This window comes from Scyliorhinus torazame, chromosome 29, assembly GCF_047496885.1.
Source record: "Scyliorhinus torazame isolate Kashiwa2021f chromosome 29, sScyTor2.1, whole genome shotgun sequence".
Taxonomy (NCBI): Eukaryota; Metazoa; Chordata; class Chondrichthyes; order Carcharhiniformes; family Scyliorhinidae; genus Scyliorhinus; species Scyliorhinus torazame.
This window is the reverse complement of record NC_092735.1, coordinates 35775530-35798979: the sequence shown is the minus strand read 5'-3', so window position 1 is coordinate 35798979 and position 23450 is coordinate 35775530. Positions and strand designations below refer to the sequence as shown.

At 51.8% G+C, this 23450-nt stretch overlaps 1 protein-coding gene across 1 annotated transcript in view; it reads right to left on the bottom strand.

Moving 5' to 3' along the window:
• Nucleotides 1–23450, bottom strand: part of cacna1ia (calcium voltage-gated channel subunit alpha1 Ia) — a 229704-nt gene that overhangs the window by 129230 nt on the left and 77024 nt on the right.

Genomic DNA, 23450 nt, shown 5'->3' with positions numbered 1-23450 from the left:
CTTATACTCCGCCTTACTGGGCGGAACCAGCAGGCAGGCTCCACCAATGATCTTACAGTATCAGGTACCTCCCACACCAATGATCTTACAGCTTCAGGTACCTCCAACCTAGGTACCGTAATACTCCTAATACCGACTACCACATTCACCCCCTGTTAAAAAAAAGAGTCCGGCGGGGGTGGTGGTCTCGCGTTATACAGTGGTGGAGGTTATGGAAGTACCCGTCGGTGGTACAATGTTTTGCCTTTTTACATGTCACACAAATTATTTACAGGTATTTATTTACAGGTACATTTCGTAATGAAGCTATTAGTCGATTGGGGGCCCTGGTCGTCCTCTGTGATCGTCGCAGTCTCGGCGGTGATGCAGGCGCCGGCTCGGGCATCCGTGACTCCGGGAGCATGGCGTCTTCAGCTTCATCACCCCTGGGTGGGACCAGTGGAAGAACTGATCCCCCTGGGAAGGGGGCAGACGTGGGGTGTGCCGGTGGGAGGGTGGGTGGGGTTGATGAGGGGGGTGTGGGTGGGGATGCAGCGGGCGCCAGATCCCGGAGGGAGACCGTATCCTGCTGGCCGTCGGGGTACGCCACATAGGCGTACTGAGGGTTAGCATGAAGGAGGTGTACCCTCTCGACCAATGGGTCCGACTTGTGCGCCCGCATGTGTTTGCGGAGCAGAATGGGTCCAGGAGCTGCCAGCCAGGTTGGGAGCGAGGTCCCGGAGGAGGACTTCCTAGGGAAGCCAAGGAGACGTTCCTGAGGTGTTTCGTTGGTTGTGGTACACAGTAGTGATCGAATGGAGTGGAGTGCATCGGGGAGGACCTCCTGCCAGCGGGAGACTGGGAGATTCCTGGACCGTAGGGCCAGTAGGACGGTCTTCCAGACCGTTCCGTTCTCCCTCTCTACCTGTCCGTTTCCCCGGAGGTTGTAACTGGTCGTCCTGCTCGAGGCAATGCCCTTGCTGAGCAGGAATTGACGCAGTTCGTCGCTCATGAAGGAGGACCCCCTATCGCTGTGTATGTAGGCGGGGAAACTGAACAGCATAAAGATGCTGTGGAGGGCTTTAATGACGGTGGCTGCGGTCATGTCGGGACAGGGGTTGGCGAACGGGAACCGGGAGTACTCGTCAATCACATTCAGGAAGTACATGTTGCGGTCGGTGGAGGGGAGGGGCCCTTTGAAGTCCATGCTGAGGCCTTCAAAGGGGCGAGAAGCCTTCACCAGGTGCGCTTTCTCTGGCTGGTAGAAGTGCGGCTTGCACTCCGCGCAGATTTGGCAGTTCTTGGTGACGGTCCTGACCTCCTCGATGGAATAGGGCAGGTTGCGGGTTTTGATAAAATGGAAGAAACGAGTGACCCCCGAGTGGCAGAGGTCATTGTGAAGGGTCTGGAGTCGGTCCACTTGTGCGTTGGCACATGTGCCGCGGGACAGGGCATCAGGAGACTCATTGCTTCCCAGGACGATACAAGATCTCGTAGTTGTAGGTGGAGAGTTCGATCCTCCACCGTAAGATCTTATTGTTCTTTATTTTACCCCGCTGTGCATTATCGAACATGAAAGCAACCGACCGTTGGCCAGTGAGGAGCGTGAATCTCCTGCCGGCCTGGTAATGCCTCCAATGCCGCACAGCTTCTACTATGGCTTGGCCTCCTTTTCAACTGAGTAATGGTGGGTTTCGGAGGCATGGAGGGAGCGTGAGAAGAAGGCCACGGGCCTGCCCGCTTGGTTGAGGGTGGCCACCAGAGCTACAGCAGATGCGTTGCTCTCGACTTGGAAGGGAAGGGACTCATCGATTGCGTGCATCGTGGCCTTTGCGATGTCCGCCTTTATGCGACTGAAGGCCTGGCGGGCCTCTGCCGACAGGGGAAAAAACGTGGATTGGATTAGTGGGCGGGCCTTGTCTGCATAATTGAGGACCCACTGGGCATAATATGAAAAAAAAACCCAGGCAATGTTTCAGGGCCTTGGAGCAGTGTGGGAGGGGAAACTCCATGAGGGGGCGCATGCCTTCGGGGTCGGGGCCTATGACTCCATCGTGCACTACGTAGCCGAAGATGGCTAGGCGATCGGTGCTGAATACACATTTCTCCTTGTTATAGGTCAGGTTAAGGAGACTAGAGGTATGGAGAAGTTTGCGGAGATTGGTGCCGTGGTCCTGCTGGTCGTGGCCGCAGATGGTGACGTTATCGAGGTACGGAAACATGGCCCGCAAACCGTACCGGTCAACCATTCAGTCTATCTCCCGTTCGAAGACCGAGACCCCATTTGTGACACCGAAGGGAACCCTTAGGAGGTGGTAGAGCCACCCATCTGCTTCAAATGCAGTGTACTTGCGGTCGTCCGGGCGGATGGGGAGCTGGTGGTCGGCGGATTTGAGGTCCACCGTGGAAAAGACCTTGTATTGTGCAATCTGATTGACCAAGTCAGATGTGCGGGGGGAGAGGGTACGCGTCGAGCTCCATATACCTGTTGATGGTCTGACTATAATCGATGACCATCCTGTGCTTCTCCCCGGTCTTTACAACCACTACTTGAGCTCTCCAGGGGCTGTTGCTAGCCTCGATAGTACCTTCCTTCAATAACCGCAGGACCTCCGACCTGATGAAGGTCCGGTCCTGGGCACTGTACCATCTGCTCCTGGTGGCAGTCGGGGTTTGCAATCGGGGGTGAGGTTTGCAAACAGGGAAGGTGGGTCGACCTTGAGGGTTGCGAGGCTGCAGACAGTGAAAGGGGGTATAGGTTAAGCTCTGGAGGTTACATTGGAAGTCCAATCCCAGGAGTGTGGCAGCGCAGAGGTGAGGGAGGACGTAGAGTCGGAAATTGTTAAACTCTCTTCCATGGACTGTGAGGTTAGCTATGCAGTACCCCTTGATCTCTACAGAGTGTGACCCGGAGGCCAGGGAGATTTTCTGGTTAACTGGGTGTAAAGGGAGGGAGCAGCGCCTTACCGTGTTGGGGTGTATAAAGCTCTCTGTGCTCCCGGAGTCGCTCAGGCAGGATGTCTTGTATCCATTGATGAGTACAGTCGTCGTAGCGATCGAAAGAGTTTGGGGCCGAGACTGGACCAGAGTCACCGAGGTGAGCCGTGGCAGAAGCTGATGGATTTCCTCGGGCGGTGTGCGGTCATCTGAATTGGGGTCTTGAGAATCCAGCCAAGATGGCGGCGCCCACGGGTCGCACATGGCCGGGGGTGGCAAGATGGCGGCGCCCACGAATCGCACGTGGTCTCTGGGGAACAAGATTGCAGCGCCCGGGGTCCGCACGTGACTCGCGGGATCGAAGATGGCGGCGCCCAAGGGCTGCACGTGGCCTTCGATGAGGGTAATGGCGGCGCCCCGGTTCGCCCCCAGAGACAGCGGCGACCGCCCGGGCCTGGCATACCAACACAAAATGCCCCTTTTTTCCACAGCCCTTGAAATTGCGGAGCGGGCCGGGCAGCGTTGCCGGGGGTGCTTGGCCTGCCCGCAAAAAAAACATCGGGGCCAAGTCTGAGGAGCTTGCGAGGGCCCGTGCCTCCTTGAGGCCTCGCGTCTCCTTTTCCCAGCAGCCGCTGGCGGATCTGGGAGGACAGCATACCTGCAAAGAAGGCGTCCCAGATTAAAAGTTTGGTGTGGTCGTTGGCTGAAACTTGCGGACAATCACAGTTCCTACCTAGTACTAGCAGTGTGCGGTAGAATTTGTCTAGTGATTCCCCTGGAATTTGTCATCTGGTAGCTAGAAGATGCCGGGCGTAAACCTGATTTACTGGGCGAATGTAGTGTCCTTTCAACAGGGTCATTGCGGCCTCGAAACCATCCGCGTCCTCGATGAGCATGTAGATTTCTGGGCTCACACTTGAGTGGAGAACTTGCAGTTTCTGGTCCTCCGTGGGTGTAGTTGTGGCCGTCCTGATGTGTCCGTTGAAACACACCAGCCGGTGTTTAAAGGTCGCCGCTGAGTTTGCCGCGTGGGGGCTAAGTTACAGACACTCCGGCTTGATGCGGAGCTCCATTCTTCAAATCTAGTTCAATAAATTGATGCACGATCAATAACTCCCGAAGCGAGATTGTAGGACAATTGAAGGCTTTATTGATCTAGATGTTTCCCCAGCAGCGCAGGTACAGAATGCAGCAGCTAGAGAAACGCAGACTCTTATACTCCGCCTTACTGGGCGGAGCCAGCAGGCAGGCTTCACCAATGATCTGACAGCATCAGGTACCTCCAACCTAGGTACCGTAATTCCCCTGATACCGACTACCACAGAGGGCGAGAAGGAAAATGGGAAGAGACTGCCAGGAATTGGCTGCATTCTCCTCTTAAATGTCCCATGAGTTCGGATCGAAACCTTAATTTACAAGAGGATGCCTGAGTTTCCCATAGATCAATGATCGTTTGTTACATTCTTCCATGATTCATGGTACGTCAAAACTGTTGTCACAGCAATCGAAACAGAACATCCATCTGCGAAAATGCAATTCTTACTTCAAAAGCACTGAAGTTACACTTCAGTTTCTGTCCACCTCTCTCAACGATTGGAATCCCAATACCTCACAACGGTTGAAGCAATAACACCCTTTTATGCCGAACACTAAGTCTATAAATCCCGAACCCGACATTCATGAGTTGGAAATTGTTACTTTTATTACAAGTGATGGTGCGAGCTAGGAGCGGGGCCGACCACTCGGCCCTTCGAGTCCGCCCCGCCCTCAGTAAGATCCCGGCTGATCTGATCGTCATCTCTTCCGGCCCTTCCCACAAATTCCCATCAACTTTAGCAGGACTGAAATATCCTTACGGCAGCGAGATGTCTCTGCCGGGGTGGGGGAAAACCTGCTGCGGTTGGGGAAGGGCGGCCGCGGCGGGGGGGGGGGGGGGGGATTGCCTGGAAATTTCCAGCCCACTTTCCAACCTACCCCCAATGAACCCATGGGTGGCAAGGTAGCACGGTGGTTAGCACTGTTGCTTCACAGCGTTAAGGTACCAGGTTCGATGCCCGGCTTGGGTCACTGTCTGTGCGGAGTCTGCACGTTCTCCCCCGTGTCTGCGTGGGTTTCCTCCGGGTGCTCCGGTTTCCTCCCACAAGTCCCATTAGGTGGATTGGACATTCTGAATTCTCCCTCTGTGTACCCGAACAGGCGCCGGAGTGTGGCGACTAGGGGCTTTTCACAGTAACCTCAATGCAGTGTTAATGTAAGCCTACTTGTGACAATGATGATTATTATTGTTATAACCTTTCACCCCTCGCTTACCAAGAACCTATCTACCTCTGCCTAAAAAATATCCACTCTGCTTCCATTGCTTTTTGAAGATGCGAATTCCAAAGACTCATCAGCCTCCGTATTAAATGGGTGACCCCTCATTTTGAAAGAGTTTATACTTTATCTGTGGTGTTGCTGGCTGGACCAACATTTACTGCTTATTTCCAATTACCCTCGAGGAGGTGGTGGAGAGACACTTTCTTCAGTACAACGTTATGGCTGACCAGGCCTTATCGGAGGGCATTGCTGAGTGCCTGGACTCACATATCAGCCAGACAGGGTAAGAGTGGCAGATTTCCTTCCCGAAGGAGCATTAGTGAACCCCCGATGAGTAATCCGGTAGTTTCATGGTGACTATTATCGATACTCATTCTTAACTAAGGTAGAAGCCCACAGAGTTGAGAGGAAATTACTGACATGGCTGGGAAATTGGTTGAGTGACAGGCGACAGAAAGTAGGGCCAATGGGTCGGTACTCAAATTGGCTGGATGTAACTAGTGGTGTCCCACAGGGATCTGTGTTAGGACCTCAATTATTCACATTATCCATCAACGGATAATGGTATAGAAAGGCATACTTCCAAATTTGCTGTTGACACAAAGTTGGGTGGTATTGTAGGCAGTCTAGATGATAGCATAAAATTACAAATTGCCCATATGAATGGGCAAAACTGTGGCTGATGGATTTCAATGTAAGCAAGTGTGAGGTTATCCATTTTAGACCATAAATGGATAGAGCAGGGTACTTTCTAGATGGTATGAAGCTAAATTCAGGGAGTGTCCAAAGAGTCCTGGGGGTTCAGGTGTATAGATCTTTACAATGCCAGGAACAAATGCAGAAAGTAATCAAGATGTCTAATGGAATGCTAGCCTTTATACCTAGAGTATTGGAATATAAAGACACAGGGGTTATGCTGCAGCTTTACAAAACCCTGGTTAGGCCCCACTTGGAGTCACTGGGAGCAGTTCTGGACACCACACCTTAGGAAGGAGATTTTGGCCTTGGAGGGAGTGCAACGTAGGTTTACAAAAATGATACCTGGACTACAGGGGTTAAGTTATTGAGGGAGATTACACAAATTAGGCCTGTTTTCTCTAGAATTTAGAAGGTTAAAGGGTGATCTGATCAAAGTATTCAAGATATTAACAGAGAAAGACAGGGTGGATAAAGATAAACTATTTCCACTGGTTGGAGATTCTAAAACTAGGCGGCACAGACTAAACATTAGGACCAGACCGTTCAGGAGAGATGTTGGGAAGAACTTCTTCCCTCAAAGGGTGGTAGAGATTTGGAATTCTCTCCAACACACAGCAGCTGAAGCTGGAACAGTTGTTAATTTTCAATCTGAGATAGATTTTTGTTGGGCAAAGATATTAAGGGATATGGGCCCAAGGCAGGTCTGTGGAGTTAGGCCACAGATCAGCCATGATCTCATTGAATGGCGGGACAGGCTCGAGGGGCTGAATGGCCCACTCCTGTTTTGCACGTTCTCCCCATGTCTGCATGAGTTTCCTTCGGGTGTCGAAAGATCTGCAGGTTAGATGGATTGGCCATGATCAATTGCCCCTTCGTGTCCAAAGATGTGTCGGTTAGGTAGGGGCTATTGGTATAGGACAGGGGAGTGGACTTGGATGGAGTGTTCTATCAGAGGGTTGGTGCAGACCCGATGGGCTGAATGTTCCTTCTGCACTGTAGGAAGTCTATTCTACCTTGCCAAAGCTTGGTGGATAACGAGCTTCACAATATTCAGAAAACAAGCTGTGGTCTCCAAGACAAACACTGAGGACCCTTCAGGTGTCTGGTGGCTCAGGATTCCAGAGCAGGCCTTTCATCAGCCTCACACCCTCCTTGGTTGCTCAAGTGGGCGGGCTGAGGTGCCGTCCCTCTGCTCAGCTGAGTGTAAAAGGTCCCACCGCATTCCCGGAGGAGGAACGGGGGAGTTCTCACTGTTGTCGCGGCAAACATCGCCAACAATGTGAAAATGACCGCCCATTCAGCTTCTACTGTTGCTGTGTGGAATCCGGTTGTCATGTTTACCTGCAACGTCTGTGGTTAGAACTCATTAATGACGCTTCTGGATGTCCGGAGGGCCATAAGTAAACTATCTAAATGCCAGTTCTTTCTGACTGAAATGAATGAGAGTTTGTCCCAAAGCGGTTCGACGACAATCCATTTCAGGATAAATGAACAACAGTCTATTCAATGACTCAATTAGATCATGGTTGAGTTGTACCTCAGTTCCATTTACCCATTTGTCTCCCTCAACACAAATAAAAATCCATTGACCTCAGTCTTAAAAGCTCCACCTGACCCCCACCATCCATAGCCTTTGCTGCAGAGAATTCCAAATATGCACCGCCCCCCTTGCATGAGGAATTGCTTCCCCGGTTTCCCGTCAAGGTGGCCCCTCTTCCGGGCTTCTGGGGATGTACCCTGCTGGATTTTGTTTTATAAATTTTAAAAAAATTTAGAGTACCCCAATTATATTTTTTCCAATTAAGGGCCAATTTAGCGTGGCCAATCCACCTACCCTGCACATCTTTGGGTTGTGGGGGTGAAACCCACGCAGACACTGGGAGAATGTGCAAACTCCACACGGACAGTGACCCGGGATTCGAACCCGGGTCCTTAGAGCCGCAGTCCCAGTGCTAACCACTGCGCCACATGCTGCCCCTGGTGTCGCAAGTCTTGTATCGCAGTTGCCAAAGGCTTCGATCATCAGCGAAAGAAGCCCAACTGAGTGCAGACTGTCAGCCCGCAACACGGAGGGAACAAAAAGACAAAAGACTTAATTATGAAGCAGCACATCACAAAAGAAAAAGGAGCGACTCACTGTGAACCAGAGCACGATGCTAATGACAGGCAAGTGTCACTTTAAGATGGCCCCTTAATCGCACATCTGTTAATATTTTGCTCTGAATGACAATGCCTTATAAATAGTATCAGCCACAGTTGGAAGTAAAGCTTTAATCCCCCATAGTAATGAACGCAGATGATAAAAATATTCTGCATTCCTGTCACAAACTTCAAAGTGCATTTATTAAAAAAGCCAGCAGATGCTGACAGTCTTACACGTCATTGGATTTGGGGCCTATTTTTTTGTGTGTTTTTGTTATTTAAATGCACTTATATATGCTAATAAGCTCTTTCTCCAACTGAAAATTAGTTCATTATTAAAAACCTCCTTGTAAACAGGGCTATTTCCCTCCTCACCCGCACCCCCACCCCCCACAACCACCCCTCCCGCTCCTTCCAGCCCAGCTGGGCATTCCCAAAATACATGAGCGTTCAAGAGGAAATCATCCACTACTTCACATCGCTTTCCTCTCTCTTGAAAAGCTCATCAAATTCTCATAAAATGATGATTAACTGAACAATAAACGTTGGCTGGGTCGTGTTGAATGAATAATTGCCTGCACAAATTGTAACAAGTCCTCTGATACCCGCTTGGCTCTTCCTCCTCTCCCCCCGGAGAGGGCTAGTGCTCTCTAAGTTTAATTATCTTGGTTGAGTGCGAAATGTCGGAACAGAGCTGGAGAAGCGGCAATGAGAAGGCAGCACCTGCTGGAATGACGTGGCAGCCGGGACAACACCCAACACCAAATGAAAGCTGAATATTTTGCCTCGAGGTGCAATGCTGTGGAAATCCCTACCTTGACCCTCTCCGCCTCTCGGGACCTTGAAAGCTGCCTTTTTACACTGAGCGTGTTACGTTAGGTTAAATTGTTATCCGCGTGTGTGTGCGTGTTTATATACGCGAGGTTGGATAAAGGAGCCTGCGGGGTTCCTGTACCGTCAAGATTGCTATGAACTGGCTCAGGAGGTTCGGCAGACCGTGCCATTTGGGTGACCATCACCTGAGTGGCACGTTAGCACAGTGGTTAGCACGGTTGCTTCACATCGCCGGGGTCCCAGGTTCAATTCCCGGTTTGGGTCACTGTCTGTGCGGAGTCTGCACGTTCTCCCCGTGTGTGCGTGGGTTTCCTCCGGGTGCTCCGGCTTCCTCCCACAGTCCAAAGATGTGCAGGTTAGATTGGCCATGATAAATTGCCCTTAGTGTCCAAAAAGGTTAGGTGGGGTTACTGGATTACGGGGATAGAGTGGAGGTGTGGGCTTGGGTAGGGTGATCTTTCCAAGGGCCGGTGCAGACTCGATGGGCCGAATGGCCTCCTTCTGCACTGTAAATTCTATGATCTGTGAATCCAACTGGAATGCTGAATGGATTGAGTGGGAAAGTGAGAGACGGGTTAAAGAGCGTGGTGCCACATGTCTATGGAAGTGACAACGGTGTGGTTGTCTAAGGCATATTTTTGTTGCTTCGACTATTTAAAGTGAAACTTACCTTTTTATTTGAAATGCCATTTGCCTGTTAATTCAAGTTCAATTGGCATCAGTTCTGCTTCGTGTTAAAATAAAAGTTACAAAAAGCGAAACCCTGTTTGCAGGATCTTAATTTGGGGATCGTTTAGTTATTTTGGTTCACTCCCTGGGGATTGTAACCAGCTGTCCATCTCAAGAAATTCCTGGACTCTCTCAGGGAGAATGTGCAAACTCCACACGGACAGTGACCCGGGTCCGGGATCGAACCTGGGACCTCGGCGCCGTGAGACAGCAGTGCTAATCCACTGCGCCATCGTGCTGCCCTCCGAATGGGATCCATTTTGAGGTGCTGGCGTAAAGCATCAAGCACTCTCGGGTCTGGAGTAACTTGGGTAAATGCAGACTGCTCGTCCCTGAATAATGTTGTGGTGCGTGCTCCCTATTACAGTGTCAATCCGTTTACCCATCTTGCACACTGACTTTACTTGTCCTCTAATAGCAAAATTGCTAATTGAGTTCAAAATTAGGGTGGTTTTTATGCTGCTCGCCGATTCCTGTGTTGGTGCAACATTTTTTTCCATTTTGAACACCACCTCTCCTGTGACCTCGAACTGAGAATGTAAATTTACTGCCAATTAGCTTAGTTCTGCATGTCCACATCCAGTACGAGCTGGATTAATACCCATCAAATTTATTTCACCCTTACAGCCATCAGACAGATGAGGTTCCTGCACCAGCTGTTGCAGCTGTCTCTGGACCTGGGGTCAGAGGTGAGACGCCAATGCATAATGCACTTAATTGGAATTAACCCTTCCATCCACCCCGAGGTCCCCTTTCGATGAGGAGTAGCAAGGATTCCACCTCGGGGGCCCCGGGCCAGCACATGCCCTCCAGTTGACAACCCGGAAACATATGATCTGGCCACGGCAGTGTGTGGGATCTTGCTGTGCGCACATCACAACACTTCAGGGAAATAGAAGGAACTTGTTCTAAGGCTTCGGGGACGTCCTGAGCACTGGATAGATGGAAAAGTTCTTTCTTTCCGTGAAGTGTACTGAGAAATGCTTGGAAATAAGACTGGAGGAGTGACTGCGGGCACTGTAACGCACCAGTTGCAGAGGGCTAAAAATAAACACTTTGAAGATGCTCCACTGTTTTATTTTCAGGAGGTTACACCAGGGTTCCTTTCCTGCCCTGTGTCTAAGGCATGTTTCACGCCGGATAACTCTCATCCACTATAGCAAAAAAGCAGAAGGAAATTAAAAATTTGTGCAAGGGAGGCGATGGAGCCATTTTGCGTATCTCTGGAGTGGCCAACGACAACCTTCCCATGGGGCACTGTGTCATGTGACCTTGTGTCAAAACAAATGTCATTCCAAAGAACATATAACTGGTCGTTAAATCAACCTTCCAATGAGATTGCAGAACCAATCAAATTAAAACACACCTCTTACAGGACTAAAGACAAGGGTCTACCCTCTGAAAATGTCAACATAACATTGAGGGCGTCCCTTGAGACAAAATACCAACCTTTTGTAAGGTTTACTCAGGAGACACTGCATTGGTGTGGACAAAGACTGAACACATCCACTAGTTGGGTACCACAGTCAGGAAAGCCCAACAACGTCTCTACTTCCGCTGGAAGCTGAAGAAATTCGGCCTGTCTGCATCGACTCTCACAAACTGTTGGCAGATGTGCGATAGAGAGCATCCTATCCGGCTGCATCACAGCTCGGTATGGCAACTGCTCGGCCCAAGATCGCAAGAAACTGCAGAGTGTGGTGAACTCAGCCCAACGCATCACACAAGCTCGTCACCCTCACATTGATTCTGTCTACACCTCCCGCTGCCTCAGGAAGGCAGGCAGCATTGTCAGAGACCCCTCCCACCCAGGCTTTACCCTCTTCCAGACACTTCCATCAGGCAGAAGGTACAGAAGGTACTCTCTGATGTTAATTTCTCTGAAGTTTGGCCTTTCACACCTTTTGTCCTCCCTGGGGACTGCCATTAACACTCTTTCCCCTTGGTTTCTGTGGCCATTAGCACCCGGTTTCCCTGGGTTTCTGTGGCTATGACTCATCTTTCATTCTCACTCCACAGTATAAATATTTCCCACTTTCTCTGTCTTTAGCTTTGACAAAGAGTCATCTGGACTCTTTTCTTTCCCTACAGATGCTGCCAGACCTGCTGAGATTTTCCAGCATTTTCTCTTTGGTTTCAGATTCCAGCATCCGCAGTAATTTGCTTTTATTCGGTACAGAAGTGTGAAGACTCGCACATCCAGACATAGGATTGGATTGGATTTGTTTATTGTCAGGTGTACCGAGGTACAGTGAAAAGTATTTTTCTGCAAGCAGCTCAACAGATCATTAAATACATGGGAAGAAAAGGGAATAAAAGAAAATACATAATAGGGCAACACAACATATACAATGTAACTACATAAGCACTGGTATCGGATGAAGCATACAGGGTGTAGTGTTAATGAGGTCAGTCCATAAGAGGGTCATTTAGGAGTCTGGTAACAGCGGGGAAGAAGCTGTTTTTGAGTCTGTTTGTGCGTGTTCTCAGACTTCTGTATCTCCTGCCCGATGGAAGAAGTTGGAAGAGTGAGTAAGCCGGGTGGGAGGGATCTTTGATTATGCTGCCCGCTTGCCCCAGGCAGCGGGAGGTGTAGATGGAGTCAATGGATGGGAGGCAGGTTCGTGTGATGGACTGGGTGGTGTTCACGACTCTCTGAAGTTTCTTGCGGTCCTGGGCCGAGCAGTTGCCATACCAGGCTGTGATGCAGCCCGATAGGATGCTTTCTATGGTGCATCTGTAAAAGTTGGTAAGGGTTAATGTGGACATGCCGAATTTCCTTCATTTCCTGAGGAAGTATAGGCGCTGTTGTGCTTTCTTGGTGGTAGCGTCGACGTGGGTGGACCAGGACAGATTTTTGGAGATGTGCACCCCTAGGAATTTGAAACTGCTAACCATCTCCACCTCGGCCCCGTTGATGCTGACAGAGGTGTGTACAGTACTTTGCTTCCTGAAGTCAATGACCAGCTCTTTAGTTTTGCTGGCATTGAGGGAGAGATTGTTGTCACTACACCACTCCACTAGGTTCTCTATCTCCCTCCTGTATTCTGACTCGTCGTTATTCGAGATCCGGCCCACTATGGTCGTATCGTCAGCAAACTTGTAGATGGAGTTGGGACCAGGTTTTGCCACGCAGTCGTGTGTGTACAGGGAGTAGAGTAGGGGGCTAAGTACGCAGCCTTGCAGGGCCCCGGTGTTGAGGACTATTGTGGAGGAGATGTTGTTGTTCATTCTTACTGATTGTGGTCTGTTGGTCAGAAAATCGAGGATCCAGTTGCCGAGTGGGGAGCCAAGTCCTAGGTTTTGGAGCTTTGATATGAGCTTGGCTGGGATTATGGTGTTGAAGGCGGAGCTGTAGTCAATAAATAGGAGTCTGATGTAGGAGTCCTTGTTTTCGAGATGCTCTAGGGATGAGTGTAGAGCCAGGGGAATGACGTCTGATGTGGACCGGTTGCAGCGGTATGTGAATTGCAGTGAATCAAGGCTTTCTGGGAGTATGGAGGTGATGCGCTTCATGATCAACCTCTCGAAGCACTTCATTATGACTGAAGTCAGGGCCACTAGATGGTAGTCATTGAGGCACGTTGCCTGGTTCTTCTTTGGTACCGGTATGATGGTGGCCCTCTTGAAGCAGGTGGGGACCTCGGAGTGGAGTAGGGACAGGTTAAAGATGTCCGCGAATACCTCTGCCAGCTGGTCCGCGCAGGCTCTGAGTGCACGACCAGGGATCCCGTCCGGACCCGTCGTCTTCCATGGGTTCACTTTCAGGAAGGCCAATCTGACTTCGGGAAGCTGTGATGGTGGGTATGGGTGAATTATGGGCTGCTGGGGCACTCGCCAGCGGATTGTTGGTTACCTGCTCGAACCGAGCATGGAATGCATTGAGTTCATCGGGGAGGGGTGCGCTGCTGCCAGAGATACTGTTCGACTTCGCTTTGTAGCCCGTTATGTTGTTTAGTCCTTGCCACAACCGCCGAGAGTCTGTCTGTGATTCTAGCTTGGTTTGATATTCTCTCTTGGCATCTCGGATGGCTTTGCGGAGGTTGTACCTGGATTTCGTGTATAGGTCAGGATCGTCTGTCTTGAACGCCTCAGATCTGTCCTTCAGTGGGGACTCAATCTCGCGATTGAGCCATGGTTTCCGGTTGGGGAACGCACGTACTGTTTTTTTTGGCACGCTGTCATCCACACATTTGCTGATGAAGTCTGTGACGGTGGTGGCATACTCATTTAAGTTGGTCGCTGAGTTCTTAAATATGGACCAATCCACTGTCTCTAAGCAGTCACATAAGAGCTCTTCTGTCTCCTCGGACCAGCACTGCACAACCTTCTTAGCTGGATTCTCCCACTTGAGTCTCTGCTTGTATGCCGGGAGAAGGAGCACCGTCTTATGGTCTGATTTCCCAAGTGAGGTCGGGGGATGGAACGGTAGGCGCCCTTGATTTTTGAGTAGCAGTGATCAAAAGTGTTGTTGCCCCTGGTTGGACAGGAGATGGGGAACAGCTTCTTCTCCACAGCTACTAGACTCCTCAATGACTCCCCCTCGGACTTATCTGTTCCCTGTAAGAACACTATTCACGATGCCCTATGCTGCTCTTGCTCATGTATTTGCTTTGTTTGGCCCCTTGTTCCGCACTATAACCAATCACTGTACCATTTGTCAATGTGCTCTGTCAATTATTCTTTTTGTCTACTATGTCCGTACTGTGAATGTTCCCTTGGCCGCAGAAAAACACTTCTCATGGCATTTCGGTAAATGTGACAATAAATCAAATCAAATCAAATTACAGGTTTTGAGGCAACAACCACGCCAAGTTGAGAAGCCCATTCTGGACCATGGCCGAAATCCTTCAGCCATCTCCCCTAAGCCTTGACGGTGTATTGCTTGGTAGAAGTGCAAGATAGAAACTGGATTCCTCATCGAGCGCCACCCGAAGGATCAAACTTTCCTCGCAAATATTGGACAACCAGTAACCATCTCCGGACCGTAGTAGGTGCTGCCACTTTCTCTATAGGTGGAAGGTTAAGACATCCCCAATCATGTGACCACAGCTTCTCATCAGAGCCGTCAAATCCCATTGAATTTTCTTTTGCCTTCACTGTTTCACGGGATGTGGGCATCACCATCTGGACCAGCCTCTGTTGCCCATCCCTAATTGCATTTGAACTGAGTGACTTGTTCGCCCATTTCAGAGGGAGGCAGTTAAGAGTCAACCGTATCGCTGTGTGTGTGGCTGGAGTCACGTGTAGGCCAGACCGGGTAAGGACGGGAGATTTCCTTAAAGGACACGAGTGAACAAGATGGGTTTTTAACGACAATTGATGCCAAGTTGGTCCTGCGTCCAGAAGTCCCGATTTTTTGGGAGGGCCGGAAGACCCGGGAGTTCAGGGGGCGACAGGCTGATGTTTTGGCCTATGCCTCCCTGGTAGCCCGGAGACAGATCCTGTTGGAATGGAGGGACTCGGGGGGGGGGGGGGGGGGGGGGCCCGAAACCGGAGTGTGTGGGCGAGCGGCTTCGCGGAATTTCTTCGGTTGGAAAAGAATCAAGTTCGCCTTGAGAGGAACTGTGGAGGGGAGATGGAAACCGTCTATCGACTTCTTCAAGGATAGTTAAGAAGTCAGCGGTGGGGGGGGGGGGGTCTTTTTCAGAAAGAAGGCAGAGTGGGTGGAGGGTAACGGCAGCGACGGTGGGGGGGTGAAGTATTAATTATTTATTCATTATGTGATTCCCTGGTTGTTCTTGGTTGTGACTGATGTATACATACAAATGCCTGAATAAAAATATTTCTAAAACGAAAGATGGTAGTTTCACGGCCACCATTATTGGGATTAGCGTTTAGATTCCAGATTTAATTAATTGAATTAAAATTTCATCAGCTGCCATTGTGGGATTTGAACCCGTGTTCCCAGAGCATTAACCTGGGCATCAAGATTACTAATCCGACGATTACTAGTCCACTGCGCCTCTTCCCCCCCCCCCCCCTCACCCCCCGCCACCATCATAATAGTCTCAGAGGAAATCCTGGAGTCTTTAGCCTGCAGATCTGATGTAGATGCAGAGATTTGCTTTTGTCTTTAGCTTCTACCGCACAAAAGAGAAAGGCTTTTCCCCATGAAAACTGAGTAATTGAAAAGCTGCCGTGAGGGACTGATTTCTCTAAATGAGCTGAAGTGAGGAAAAGGCACCAACAGATTTCACTCATTAGATTAGCAGGCTCCTGAAGTGTGGGTATCAGCTCCACGGTCGTCGAGAATATCCACGTGTTGCCCAGCAAGACAGAGACTGAAATTCGACAGACGTGGTGCGTTAGAAAATGTAGCATTAACCTGCTCGTCAGTGTCACCTCGGGTTTACTTTCTCACCGATCGTCAGGAGGTGAATGGTTGTGACGAGCAGGGCACTGGCGATGGGGTATGTGTTCGGTGGAGACGGACCCCTGCCAAACTCGGGCACCACTCTTGCTCTCAGGGTCAGAGGCCCAATGGGGACTCAAGTTCCCCTCCAGATGGGCGGCACGTGGCACAATGGTTAGCACTGGGACCACAGCGCTGAGGACCCGGGTTCAAATCCCGGCCCTGTGTCACTGCCCGTGTGGAGTTTGCACATTCTCCCCGTGTCAGCGTGGGTTTCGCCCCCACAACCCAAAGATGTGCAGGGTAGGTGGATTGACCACGCTAAATCGCCCCTTAATTGGAAAAAAAATAATTGGGTGCTCTAAATTTATAAAGAAGAATTTAAAAAAAGTTCCCGTCCAGAGATTCCAGGGCGTAGTCTAAACTGATGCTCCCAACACCAACCAGGAGCCATTGCCCTGACGGGGGTGCTGTCTTTCAGTTGAAGCGAGCCCCCATCTGTCCTCTCAGGCCAAGGTCAAGGGTCCAGCATTTTGCAGACAAGCAGGGGAGCTCTTCCCGAAGTTCAAGACAATATTTATCCCTCTGCGCAAAGTTAAAAGAGAATGTAGGGTGCTTGTCACACACTTCCGCTCACTTGCTGCCCCATTCTCTGTATCACAACAGTGACCACATTCCAAAGAGTATTGGAGTGGCTGTAAAGCGCAGTGGGACGTCCCGCCATGGTGAAAGATTTTTTTTTTCTCTCTTGTCCTTCTCAATAAGAAGTCTTACAACACCAGGTTAAAGTCCAACAGGTATGTTTTGAATCACTAGCTTTTGGAGCGCTGCTCCTTCCTCAGGTGAATGAAGAGGCATGTCCTTCTCAATGAAAAGGCAGCTTTTGGAGGAACACAAGAACTAGGAGCAGGAGTAGGCCATCTGGCCCCTCGAGCCTGTTCCGCCATTCAATGAGATCATGGCTGATCTTTTGTGGATTCAGCTCCACCTTCCGGCCCGAACACCATAAAATCCCTTTATTCTTCAAAAAACTATCTATCTTTATCTGAAAAACATTTAATGAAGGAGCCTCTACTGCTTCACTGGGCAAAGAATTCCATAGATTCACAACCCTTTGGGTGAAGAAGTTCCTCCTAAACTCAATCCTAAATGTACTTCCCCTTATTTTGAGGTTATGCCCCCTACTTCTGCTTTCACCCGCCAGTGGAAACAATCTCCCCGCATCTATCCGATCTTATATCTTCCACACCTTATAAAAAGTGGTGGCAAAGGAGACCCAAGCAACAGATTGAGGAAAGAGCTCCGAAACCGGGGGAGTGGCAACATGAAGCCCAAGGAAATTGGTTAAGGTTCAGGCCAGAGTGGAATTGCCAATTCTGACTGCGCGGCACACTTCTGGGGCGGGATTCTCCCATCGGGCGGCTAAGAATCGACGCCGGCGTACAAACGGGAGAGTTTTACTCTGGCATCGACGCCCATTCCGGGACCCCATTCTCCGGCCCAAGGGGGCTAGGACGGCGCTGGAGCGGCCCACGCTGCCCCAGCTGCCGATCCCTGCCTGAACCCGGCGCCGTGGAGCCCACGCATGCGCAGTTGGGCCGGCGGCAACTAGCGCATGGGCAGCGGCCTTCTTCCCCGCCCCGGCCCCGACGGTAAATGGCGCAGGGCTACAGGAGCCGGCACGGAGGAAAGGAGACCCCCAGCCAGAGAGGCAGGCCTGCCGATTCGTGGGCCCCGATCGCGGGCCAGGCCACTACGGAGGCCCCCCCCCGGAGTCGGACCCCCCCGTCCCCCGGAGTCGGACCCCGGCTCCAAGGCAATCCCAGAGGGTTGGCAACTGTTGGATAATGAGCTCGAGATTGGACGAAGACAGAACAGGATCTTCTCAGTGGGCAGCACGGTAGACACAGTGGTTAGCACTGTTGCCTCAGCGACAGGGTCCCGGGTTCAATTCCGGCCTTGGGTCACTGACTGCGCGGAGTCTGCACGTTCTCCCCGTGTCTGCGCGGGTTTCCTCCGGGTGCTCCGGTTTCCACCCACAGTTCAAAGATTTGCAGGTTAGGTGGATTGGCCATGGATAAAATTGCTCCTTAGTGTCCAAATCTTAGATGGGGTTCCAGGGATAGGGTGGGGGAATGGGCCTAGATAAGGTGCCCTTTCAGAGGACTGTTATAGACTCGATGGGCCAAATGGCCTCCTTCTGCACTGTAAGGACTCTATGATTCTATCATCCACGATACGCTCGGTGAATGACACAGGACAAGATATTTAAAAGCAGCTCCAAAATGGAGTCTATGGTGTTTAATATATCATTCGCTTCACTCTTAACGCCCACTTGCTCTCAATCTTTCGGCACATCAAGTCTGTCACAAACTCTGGAGAAGGCCAGTCACAAAACATGGGGCACACTATCCCGAGACTAGGAGTTCTCCGCCCAAAGGTAGTGGTCCTCTGCCTGGTCCGGGAGGTTTTCCACGATATAGATTCAAGCTGGTGTCTGGATATTGTATCAGTTCTGCACGTTACCATGTTGCCTGGCAAATACCAGGCTTGACATCTGCCAGTGTGGGTCAGCGGGCACAGGGGGGCCGGGTGACTGGGGGCTTGTTGAGCTGCCAGTGTGTGTCAGTGGGCACAGGGGTGATGGGTGACTGGGGCTTGCTGAGCTGCCAGTGTGGGTCACCGGGCACAGGGGTGATGAGTGACTGGGGGCTTGCTGAGCTGCCGGTGTGGGTCAGCGGGCACAGGGGTGATGGGTGACTGGGGGCTTGCTGAGCTGCCAGTGTGTGTCAGTGGGCACAGGGGTGACGAGTGACTGGGACTTGCTGAGCTGCCGGTGTGGGTCAGCGGGCACAGGGGGAATGAGTGGCTGGGACTTGCTGAGCTGCCAGTGTGTGTCAGTGGGCACAGGGGTGACGAGTGATTGGGACTTGCTGAGCTGCCGGTGTGGGTCAGCGGGCACAGGGGGGATGAGTGGCTGGGACTTGCTGAGCTGCCAGTGTGGGTCAGCGGGCACAGAGCTGACGGGTGACTGGGACTTGCTGAGCTGCCAGTGTGGGTCAGCGGGCACAGAGCTGACGGGTGACTGGGACTTGCTGAGCTGCCCTCTCTTCAAGTGCGGCCTCGGCAGGGAGGAACTCTGCCAGGCCCCAAAAAACGGCAAAGTGACGTTGAATAGCGGGTGATTCTCGGCACTGCAGCCACCGAGAATCAACCCGCCAGGCGCGCCTAAAAGCGGACTTAGTTTGACATCCGCTGAATCGTGCCCAGAATTAACATCTCAAGTTAGAGAATTCCTCAGAGAATATTCCGTAGTAATCTGATAATAATAATCTTTATTGTCACAAGTAGGCTTACATTAACACTGCAATGAAGTTACTGTGAAAATCCCTAGTTGCCACATTCCGGCGCCTGTTCGGGTACACAGTCCAAAGACGTGCAGGTTAGGTGGATTGGCCATGATAAATTGCCCTTAGTGTCCAAAAAAAGGTTCGGAGTGGTTACTGGGTTATGGGGATCGGGTGGAAGTGAGGGCTTAAGTGGGTCGGGGCAGACTCGATGGGCCGAATGGCCTCCTTCTGCATTGTATGTTCTATGTACACAGAGGGAGAATTCAACATGTCCAATTCACCTAACAAGCACGTCTTTTGCGACTTGTGGGAGGAAACCGGAGCACCCGGAGGAAACCCACGCAGGCTCCACACAGAGGGAGCTGGCCATACAGCCTGCCGAGTGAAGCCGAGTTACGTTAGGAGCTCCGAAGTCGAGTCTTACGGATTCTTAACGCTAACGTTTCAGCTTCTCCCTCCGCAGATGGTGCCAGAGTCCTGCTGGGTTTTTGCTGCAATTTCTGTTTTCATTTCAGATTCCAGCGTGTGCGGTATTTGTTTTATTTTATTTTTTTTAAAACCCGCTCACACAGAATTATTTTAACACCGCCTACACGTTTTATCTTGGGTTTGATCCCAGCGGCGTCCATAGATTTAAGGTTAAATTCCTGGACATGCCAGGTCGATCGTGGTGGATTGGCAAACCCCATCGTGGATATGAACCTCAAGTCTGATCCCCCCTACAGTGGATAGGTTTGACCCAGTGAGTGGCTCCAGCCTGAAATGATCACAGTTTTTGATCTCCGTCTCTGGTAGAGTGCCAAGACAAGAGAGGTTAAGCACATTCCACGAAAGAATAAAATCAGCGTCTCTTCCTTTGTTCCTTTCTGCTGACCGATCGACTGTGTGTGACCAACAGTGAGTAAAAAAAAAATGGAAAAAGACCAAAAATAAATGCTCCTTAGATGTGAAAGTCCTGCGTGACTGTTTAAAACTGCGAGTCTAAAGATAGCCGGTTCGATCACCTCGTTAACCGTTTCAGTACCGGTGACAGGAGTCTTCCCCCGTCACCAGCGGGCAGCACGGTAGCGCAAGTGGTTAGCACTGTGGCTCCCACCGCGCCAGGGTCCCAGGTTCAATTCCCCGCTGGGTCACTGTCTGTGCGGAGTCTGCACGTTCTCCCCGTGTGTGCGTGGGTTTCCTCCGGGTGCTCCGGTTTCCCCCCACAGTCCAAAGACGTGCAGGTTAGGTGGATTGGCCGTGATAAATTGCCCCTAGTGACCAAAAAGGTTAGGAGGGGTTATTGGGTTACGGGGATAGGGTGGAAGTGAGGGCTTAAGTGGGTCGGTGCAGGTTTGAATGGCCTCCTTCTGCACTGTGTGTTCTATGTTCAATGTTGCTGCCTCTGCTGGCCACAACTGTCAAATGCAGGCAGAATTGAATACTCATTGACAGTGGAATTAATACAAGTTTATTATAACTACATGTTTATTGAAACAGGAATGCGACCCGATCAGAGAGAGCTTGGCCAGGTTCACTCTGTAGTATGCGGGCTGGTGAGCCTCAAAACTCAGGTCTCCTGTCTTCTTGCGCTTGTGGTTCCCGGGATTAACCCTGATGAATCTTGGTGGTGCTTTGTTTTATAAGATTTCAGATCTTAGTTGATAATTCATTCATATATACATTCTGGTTATGCACATCGGCCTTATTCATCAGTGAGGAGAGGGCCGTGTGCCTGAAATTCTATACCAGAGATGTTATCAGTGACATGACCAGCTGCCTGATCCCACAAAATCCAGTTTGCTGGTTTCTCACATAGACAGGTTTGTTGGCAATTTTACCATCATGCTTCACGGCCAATGATTTTTTTTCTTTTTTTTTAAATTTAGAGTACCCAATTATTTTTTTTCCAATTCAGGGGCAATTTATCGTGGCCAATCCACCGAGCCTGCACATCTTTGGGTTGTGGGGGTTAAACCCACGCAGACACGGGGAGAATGTGCAAACTCCACACGGACAGTGACCCGGGGCCAGGGTTCGAACCCGGGTCCTCAGCGCCGTAGTCCCAGTGCTAACCACTGTGCCACATGCCACCCTTTCACGGCCCAATGTTAGTCGTTGTCCACTTTTACCATCATGCCTTTCTCCTCAATGTTGGCAATTGTTCCGCACAGCACCAACCTCGTCCTAAGCACGCACCTCATCATCTGTTACCCCCTCCAGCTGCCACCGATTTTCCTCTTCGTAATGACACCCGCCCTCGCTCCCATCCCAGCTCTTCTGCAGCCGAAACCTTTATCAGTGCCTTCTTTCCCTCCACGCTCAACCATTCTAATGCTCTCCTGGCCTCTGGTTCAGACTTGAGCTCATCGAAAACTCACTCGTAAACATGGACTCCCAGTCAGGGAATACCTCCATTTTTAAATTCTCATTCTTGTATTCAAATCTTCCCAGGGTCTCGTCCCTCTCGCAGAAACAGTAGCTATGCTTCAAAGCTACCTCATTAGCTGTAAAGCGGTTTGAGACTTGAAAGGCGCTACATAAATGCAAATATTTCTTTCTTTTAACCTTCTCCAGCCTTACAGCCTTTCTCTGAACTCTAATTCTGGGGCGTCATTCTCCGACCCCCCAGCGGGTCGGAGAATGGCCGTTGGCCGCCGTGAATCCCGCCCCCGCCGGTTGCCGAAGTCTCCGGTACCGGAGATTGGGCGGGGGCGGGAATCGGGCCGCGCTTGTTGGCGGGCCCCCCCGCTCAATTCTCCGGCCCGGATGGGCCGAAGTCCCGCCGAGAAATTGCCTGTCCCGCCGGCGTAAATTAAAGTAGGTATTTACCGGCGGGACAAGGCGGCGCGGGTGGGCTCCGGGGTCCTGGGGGGGGCGCGGGGCGATCTGACCCCGGGGGGTGCCCCCACAGTGGCCTGGCCCGCGATCGGGGCCCACCGATCCGCGGGCGGGCCTGTGCCGTGGGGGCACTCTTTCCCTTCCGCCTCCGCAACGGTCTCCACCATGGCGGAGGCAGAAGAGACTCCCTCCACTGCGCATGCGTGGGAAACTGTCAGCGGCCGCTGACACTCCCCGCATGCGCCGCCCCGAGATGTCATTTCCGCGCCAGCTGGCGGGGCACCAAACGCCATTTCCGCCAGCTGGCGGGGCGGAAATCCCTCCGGCGCCGGCCTAGCCCCTCAATGTTGGGGCTCGGCCCCCAAAGATGCGGAGCATTCCGCACCTTTGGGGCGGTGCGATGCCCGTCTGATTGGCGCCGTTTTGGGCACCAGTCGGCGGACATCGCGCCGTTGGGGGAGAATTTCGCCCCTGATCTCCGATTTTAGACTCTAGAACCCTTCTCAGAACTCCAAGCCTGGGCCGGGATTCTCCGGCAATCGGCGGGGCGACCCGTACCTGCGCCAAAGAGCGGTGAGAACCACTCCGGCGTCGGGCCGCCCGGAAGGTGCGGAATCCTCCGCACTTCCGGGGGCTAGGCCAAAGGGCCTCTGCTGGCCCATGCGCAGAACCGTTGGCATGTTTCCTGCGCATGCGCATGGGGTTTCTTCTATGCGCCGGCCATCGTGGAGCCTTACAGAGACCGGCGCGGAGGGAAAGAGTGCCCCCACGGCACAGGCCCACCCGCAGATCAGTGGGCCCCGATTGTGGCCAGGCCACCTTGGGGGCCGGATCCCCCCATGGACCCCGCTAACCGCCCTCCAAGCCAGGTCCCGCCGATATGGACCATGTCTAATCCACGCCGGCGGGGCTGGGCGAAAACGGGCGGCCGCCCGGCCCATCGGGGCCCGGAGAATTGCCGGGGGGGGGGGGGGGGGGCACTGCCAACGGCCCCCAACCGGCGCGATCCCTGCCCCCGCCCGAAAACCAGCGCGGAAGAATTCGGCAGCCGGGGTCGGAGATTTCCCCCCCCTAGCCTCCAATTTGAGGCTAGAATTGCACGTCAATGGGGCAACTTTAGGAGGATGGGATTTGGGATTGGGGTTGTGAGGGGGGGGTGGGGGGAGGGTTCACACTCACAATGCGGTTGCCAACCCGCCAGGATTGACCTGGAGCCCCGGAGCCTCCAGGAATTCAACGCCAAAATCTATTGGCACGATTGGGAAATTCCTATTGCCGATTTTGATTGC